The 8,236-nt window shown below is 40.2% G+C and overlaps 1 protein-coding gene across 1 annotated transcript in view; it reads left to right on the top strand.

Moving 5' to 3' along the window:
- Positions 1-3,150: 3,150 nt before the first annotated feature.
- The window catches only part of LOC133132165 (SH2B adapter protein 2-like), a 31,960-nt gene continuing 26,874 nt past the window's right edge, over positions 3,151-8,236 (top strand). Inside the window, exon 1 of the mRNA XM_061247397.1 lies at positions 3,151-3,296. The gene's annotated coding sequence lies outside the window, so the exon portion shown is untranslated. The remainder of the gene's footprint in view (positions 3,297-8,236) is intronic.

Genomic DNA, 8,236 nt, shown 5'->3' with positions numbered 1-8,236 from the left:
GTGTTCTTTTGGTATGAGTCTACCCATACACAAACCAGGAACCTTGTGTTCTTTTGGTATGAATGTACCCATACACAAACCAGGAACCTCTTGTTCTTTTGGTATGAGTCTACCCATACACAAACCAGGAACCTTGTGTTCTTTTGGTATGAGTCTACCCATACACAAACCAGGAACCTTGTGTTCTTTTGGTATGAGTCTACCCATACACAAACCAGGAACCTTGTGTTCTTTTGGTATGAATGTACCCATACACAAACCAGGAACCTCTTGTTCTTTTGGTATGAGTCCACCCATACACAAACCAGGAACCTTGTGTTCAAGGTGTATGAGTGTACCCATACACAAACCAGAAACCTTGTGTTCAAGGTGTATGAGTGTCCCCCATACCCAAACCAGGAACCTTGTGTTCTTTTGGTATGTGTGTACCCATGAGCACTTGAAACTGAACATCATTGAAAGGGTTCATGCCACAGTAAAAAATGATTTTTTTTTTTTTAAAGAATTGAACTGATAGATGAAGTCTGTACTGAGGGAGGCATTCCAGTTATTTAGAATGCCTACATGGCGAATAAAGTGATTCTGATTCTGACTCTGATTATTTACTTAAAAGCACAACTTGTTTCCTATTCCAGCGAGGGTGCAGGTACTGTAAGGAGTGAGGGGATGCAGACGCTCCCTGTTGAAGCGTGAGAGGCAGCGGCCTGAATCCACAGCTCTCCAGAGAACCGAATGCAAAGTCTCTGCTCAAGTCAGCCGCCCGTCACTTCAGAACTCCCTGTCATCTGCTGGTCCCTGGTGCGCTGCTGCTTAAAAGCTGGGATGAAGACACAGATCCAGTTTTGTCCCCTTACAGGAGGGAATACACTGCAACATATTGAAATACATTGCAATGGTCAAGAAATACATTATCAAGATTATAAAAGACATTGCCAAACTTTATAATATATGAGAAAATATGCTAATTGTTGACATAAATGTCAAATATTGCAATATACTCATTTTAAAAAGACACCCCTGTGAAATATACTGTATGTGTTGCCATATTTTCCAAAAAAGCACACATATTTACAAAGCATTGCTGTTCACGTCAATTATGGTCTGTTGTATTTGTATGATTTATATGGCTGAACTGAATCCATATGCCTGCTAAGTGGATTTAAGATGGAAGGGGACTTAACTATGTTTTGTAACATAAGGCTCATTGAACTGACAGTTAGGCAATGCTGCCATACTTTGTAGAAGTGCCCCCCCCCCCCCCCTCCCCGTATCATAAAAGCTTACGCTAGATCCTGACAAATTCAAGGGTCAGATTAGCGCTGGTCAGAGTGTGCTCCAGCCCGGACACACTCTGCTTTCTCTTTGATGTACAACTCTGCGGGCGACGCTAGATAAGTCTGATGGTGAGTGTGTGACTCGTTCTTGAACACAGATGAGCTGAACTTGCTGCAGTTACAGGTCACCTGCACTAACTATATAGATGTAGAACTTGGGCAAGTTACATATTTCCTTTTTGGGGCTTAATTATTACAGCAACTTTTTGAAATTGCAAAGACGAAGGGAGAAGTTTCTGTTCAAAGAACGCCTGTTATAATTGCCATATGTCTGTGTTTTGACAATCGCCATGAAAAGCATGACTGTTCTGGAGAGTGCGGGACAGAAATGGGTTTCCTATTGCCAAGAACTGTGTTTCTGTCTCTGTGTAGTGCAGATTGATTCGTCCTTGGATGTCTTGGTATGTGGCGAGAAATGCCTGTAGCCAAAGAAATTCTAATCTGAGTCATCTGATGATAAAGTCCTCTTGTGTCTTTGAGCAAGGTACTAACTCAGAATTTCCTTCAGTAAGACACACACCTGCCTGGTTAAAACCATACTCTGCAGTTCACACTGGTTGTGTGCACTAAGAAAGCTAATTGTCCTCATTGCTGGACATGACATCTTAATAAAAACTTTGTGGATAATGCACACTATGTAGAGCTGGACAATCCTTCTGCCTGGTGCATGAAGTGGCTATTGACTTACTGGGATGGATTTAAAACCTTCCTTTAGAATACATATGGCAGTAGCTATGTGTTCAGAAAAGACATGTATCATTTGCTAATAGTTACTGTGCTTTGTATTTTTCCTGTCGTTTCTCTGTTATTTCATCTTAATATAATTTTTAAACAAACTTCACTTAATAAGAATGTATGCGTTTCATCTGCTTATTATATTAATGTTGTCTTCCATATGTAAATGCTTGCCAAGCACTTAAGACACTGATGATCCTACTCTTTGTATAAGTTTATTGGTGTGCAGGATGCTTCATTTCTTTTGAACCTGAAGATATAAGCAAGGCTCCATGTCTCAGTTGTGAGGGACTAAGTCCAAGGGACTTTATCCAACTATTCACATATTCTGCTCATGCAACATTCGGGGAAAGGTTGTACACTCACTGAGCCTGGCCCTTCTCCTCTGACGTCTCTCATTAAGGCGTTTCTGCCCCCAGAACTGCTTCTCAGTGGATGTTTCACCATTCTCTGCAAACTCTAGAAGCAGTTGTGCGTGAAAATCTCAGGAGATCAGCAGTTTCTGAGATACTTAAAAACCACCCTGTCTGGAACCTACAATCATTCCACGGTCAAAGTCACTTTTCTTCCCCATTCTAACATTTGGTCTGAAAAACAGCTGAAGCTCTTGACCATGCTTTAATACATTTAGTTGGTGCCACATGATTGCCTGATTAAATATTTGCATTAACAAACTTGTGTCCAGGTCTACCTAATAAAGTGCTCAGTATATGTATATTATTGTGAATCAGAAATGATTAAATTGCTTTTGATTACCGCCTTGTGCGTACGTTTTCAAAACTATGTCTGATTGCTACAATGGTGCATTATATTATCGATGCCTTAAATCGCCTTGTATTAATGAATTATAGCCTATCACGTTGCATGTTGCTGTTTTTAAGAAGTTAGGGATCGTGTTTAAATATAATCCAAGAAAACCTCGCATCGGAAATCGAAATCAACCGCAATACTGCACGTCCCCTTTAAAACGGGCGGCAATGTCTGCTAGATAGATCACAGCCATCAGAGCCGCCCACCAAATGTGTGTGTGCGCCCGCGTGTGCGTGTGTCTGTGTAGTTTACTGTTTACTGTACACAGGAAGGAGATATGGAGAGATCGTGTAGCAAATGCGCATCCAGGAATTTTCCACCCACAATATTTTCAATAAGACATAAATTGATATGATATCCGAAAATTTCCGAAATAACGACATCAGTATTGACGTCATGCAATGATTCGAAAATAAGGTAAGCGCTATTGCGTTTTATTTTTTAATGCACTTTTCGGTTCTCTTAAAACGCCTGTGACTTAACATGTAAGCGAACATCGTGGCACGTACCAAGGGTCTGTGTGCATGGCTCTCAGAACTGTGTTTTACCATGAAGCTTGTCTCACCACCGTATATATTTACAGGGGGTTTTAGTTTTGCCCGTGCCTTTTCAGGTGAATCTATGTTGTGTCCTGCGGCCACCATTCGCTCACCAATGGTGTCTGGTGCTGAAACGCGTACATTTTAAAGCAAGGTGACTGGATTGGTACTATATCCTCTGCAAACATTGTGTGAATGGATTTGTCACGACTGCATGCTTTTTGGGATTGAAAGCCATTGAAAGGGGCTTACATTTAATCCAGTTAGGGGCCGATGAACCCCCCTTCACCTCCAGGGTCCTAGAGAGTTCAAAGAAGTACAGTAGCTGTCAGTTATTTGTGAAAACACTTAGCTACGTAAATTGAACCTAAATGTACGCTCTCATAACGGTTATTTTATGTGGTAGTCAGCTCCGCAGGGGAAATGCGACCTTGAACTGAAGTTTCAGTGTTCATTTTCATATTTATGGTGGTTTTGTGCTTTGAATGGAAACGCAAAATGTGATTATGAAATCAACTGCATGAATGAATGTCTTAGCTCATTCAAGTCAGTCCAAACAGTTAAAACGACGCACACCATTTTGGCATTGTTGGCAAATACAGTAGGTGCCTTTTTTCTTGTGGTTTGCGAGTCAGCGTGCATTAATGACGAATTCCTACACAAAATATTGGATATCAATTAGCATATCCTGTAGTTTAATTCAAAGTTATGATATTTAATATAAACACTTGTGGCGTTACCTAGTTAGCGCATGGGAAATCATAATCTGTTTTTTATGGGATTATCTATAATATGTTTCAAAGGTTTGCAACCAGCAGGAAGTCTCACATTAGACATTTTGCAATGTTATGGGAGCCGGCTAGTGATTGGTATGAATGACTTTCAGTGAATGAATGCACAGAGCATGTACTATAACGTTTTTTTTTTTCCATTGCATCCTACAACCACATGGTGACAACTCACGTCCCTGTTAAACAAATCATGCACAGCCCAATTTTAAATCAAACTAATACAGTATGTAGCCTACAGTACGATCATTGAGTCTGACAAAAGCAAATGACTTTGAAACCATACGATTAACGTGACCCAGGTTTCGCAACAGATAGAAGCTGTTTGTAGCCAACTTGACTACGAAACACAAAACTCAGCATTAAGAGTCAGATGATGACGCGAGGCGTTTCTTTGTAAAGGCTGGCTCAAGACTGACAAGTCGTTACATTGCTCACGAAAGCTTTGAGGAAATGTATAATACATTAGCACATGCTCCATTGAACTGAAAAGTATTGTCATAATTACTTGACACAGCCGAGTTTCTAGTACATTGGAGTTGATGCTTCAATGGCCACGGAGGCGTGTGGCGTGAATGAACAATATAGGTTTGCTGCAACACCAAGAATCTAAAATTAGATTCTGCAACAAGTGTAAACACTGATGTGACGGGATGAAATTACGCACCTCATAACAGGGAAACAGTACGTGAATACCGCTGAGGTGTGACACAGTTCCACGAAAGTGACTCATTCAAAGCGTGCATTCTGTAGCTACAGCAAGACAACCTACGGAGTACAGCACATCTACGGAACACATCCTTGCATATTGAGGAATGATTGGTTATGGCTTACTACCTACTTTCCACTCATATTTCTTTTTTCTTATTCTTTCTGTAGTTGTCGTTAGGGGAACGTAACTATGGAATTTGTCCAGATAACCCGGTGGTTATACTGTACCTTTGTCATTGGAATTTACAAGGGCTGGTGTGATGTGGTCACTTTGAACCACAGCATCCACAAGTTACAACAAATATAGACAGATCTGACTGTAAACTGTGTCATTGGGGAGTTTGTGTTTGAAAGTCTTGGTTTAATCTGTTTGGAGGAACAGAGGAATCAGTCCATTGAAGTTTCTGGAGAGAGGAGGATTAATGTCTTATGCACAAGTGTTCCTGCTTGTCTACAGTGTAATCATCTCCTGTCAGTGTCACTTGTTTTACACGTCTTTTACACCTTTTTTCTTTTGTTGTTTTTGTGAAGAACTTTGAGTGCTGCTTTTTAAAAGCACGTAATAAGTTGTTGTTGTTATTATTATTATTATTATTATTATTATTATTATTATTATTATGATTATTGTTTTTGGGTGGCCTGTGTGCATGCTTGAATTGACTAAGGCCTGTACTAATTTCTATGTGTGGGCTGAATTGTAGCTATGATCCTACTGCAGCCCATTCCATTTTCTCCAACGATTCACAATGAAGGTTATTCATGAACTTCACTGGAGGATATTTTGCAATGACTGGCACTATCTTGTTTCAATATTTCCTTATTCATAAAATGTGGATAACAGGGGGCCTATTGATAGTAGCAGGAATGACAGAAATGCTACTGTTGAATGCACCCCTCTGCTTCTCGTTTGCATACGATTAATCAAAGTCCTGTCATTTCACCTACTCAAACTGCCTTTATTCTGTTTGTTGCCGTTTTGTTTGCTGTGATATACTCTCAGTAAGCACTTTATTAGGTATTTATTAGATTAATTTTTTTTTCTTCTGCTGCTGTAGCCTATCCACGTAGAGGTTTGACACGTTGTGTGCACCATTCTCTGCAACGCACTGTTGTGCGTGAAAATCCCAGGAGATCAGCAGTTTCAGAGATACTCAAACCACCCTGTCTGGGACCAACAATCATTCCACCGTCAAAGTCACTTAGATCACATTTCATCCCCATTCCCATGATATATGGGCTGAAAAAAACAGATGAACCCCTTGACCACATATGCATGCTTTTATCAATTTTGTTGCTGCCACATGATTAAATATTTGTGTTAATCTGGTATACAGGTCTGAGTGTATATTTATAAAACAAGGGTACTACAGTTTTGGTTGTGTTTATAGGGTATTTGATTGTTATTTTCACTTGATCATTTCAGAACTTGTGTTTTATTCAGGCTCAAGGCAGTAGCATTCAAACAGCATAGTTTCAAACATGGTATCCTGAAACTGAATTTGGGGGACCTATCAAGAGGTGAACCTGCTCTTGTTTAAGAAGCTCTACCAGTTATAATATAACTTAACATAACATAATCACAAAAACAGGCCATTCAGCCCAGCAATGCTTGCCTTTTCCTATCACTAGAGTGTAACTTCTGCTTATCTGGCCTATTCAGCTGCTAATCTTATGCTGAATGCAACCCAACATATGATAATATCTGGCCCTTCGAACATATAACCAGTGTTATTAATATGCATCAGAAATAATCTGTTCAGGCCACAAACGCCAACTGATACCAGTGTGACAGAGTAAGCAGTAATAAGTATGCATATTTTACGAATGCCCTTATGTTGTTTACACACATGTAGATATTACATAAACGCACGTCTGTCATAACAAACTCACTGCTGTAGGTAATACCCGTGATGTGTCCGGTCTCAATGCAGTGTGGCAGATGAAGTGTAAACACAATTAGCTCACTGTCTAATCTCAGGGGCTGAACGCTGAAGACATATGCTGAAGACCTCTAAGGGTGTCAGAGGGGATTAGGGGATCACCTTTCCTCTGCGAATCACAGCATTTCTGTTCTGCTGCCATGGGAATGTGGAACGCCACTCCGCTTTCACACACTCCTGACATGTCACTAGCGTGTACGTACGTGCGTGCGGTGTGAGACCCATTTGAAATGGAAAATAGCTCTTGCAAGAACATGCAATCAAATAATCAAACTCTGCTTCTAACCCCCCCCCCCCCCCCCACCCCCAAGCACATTATGAAATTCATTCTGCCAAATTTCTATGCAAATAATGACTCAAGCTTTCAGGCAGGATAATTAATTGTATGAATAATTTATGCGTGATTCTCAGGCTCTCAAGAACATATATGAGAACAAATAAAGTTATGCATTTTTTTCCATTTCCTTACAATGCCCTCATAAATCACACTAACCTCACTCACGTATTTAATTGGAAGTTCGCAGGTAAGATGAGTGCATTAGATCCAATCAAGTAAAAAATCATCAGCTGCTAATGTGAGAACCTAGTTTGAATAGCTAAATAGCGGAAAGACATATACACTCAGTGTTTACCTTTATTAGGTATTTATTAGACTTATTTTCTGCTGCTGTAGCCTATCCATTTATAGGTTTGATGTGTTGTGTGTTCAGAGATGCTCTTCTGCATACCACTGTTGTAATGTGCGATTATTTCAGTTACTGTCACCTTCCTGTCAGCTTCGAGTAGTCTGCCCTTCTCCTCTGACCTCTCTCATTAACAAGGCATTTCTGACTGCAGAACTGCTGCTCACTGGATGTTTTTTTGTTTTCGAACCACTCTCTCCAACCATAGAGACTGTTTCGCGTGAAATTCCCAGGAGATCAGCAGTTTCCGAGATACTCAAACCACTCTGTCTGGCACCAACAATCAGTCCACAGTCAACGGCACCTAGATCAAATTTTTTCCACATTCTGATGGTTGATGTGAACGTTGACTGAAGCCCATGACCCGTATCTGCATGATTTTATGCATTGCACTGCTGCCACATGATTGGCTGATTAGATAATCGCATGAATAAGTAGGTGTACAGCTGTTCCTAATTTAATTGCATTGAGCTTTTGTGATTGGCTGGTGACACCGCTTACACTGAGTCATCTCTCTTTTTGAAGTTCTTCACTTTGTTTAGTTTTTTTATGCATTTGTTATTTGAACACAGATCAAGTACTTTTTAAGACTCCTACGAGACAGTTGAGGAAGATGTTTGACCCCAAAAATCACAAGGGATTTGGCTTTGTTAGGCTGTTGTTTAGTCATGTCTGACATGTTTTTATGTAACAAAA

The sequence above is a fragment of the Conger conger genome, chromosome 7 (assembly GCF_963514075.1).
Source record: "Conger conger chromosome 7, fConCon1.1, whole genome shotgun sequence".
NCBI classification, from domain to species: domain Eukaryota; kingdom Metazoa; phylum Chordata; class Actinopteri; order Anguilliformes; family Congridae; genus Conger; species Conger conger.
This window is presented reverse-complemented; position numbering and strand designations above follow the sequence as displayed.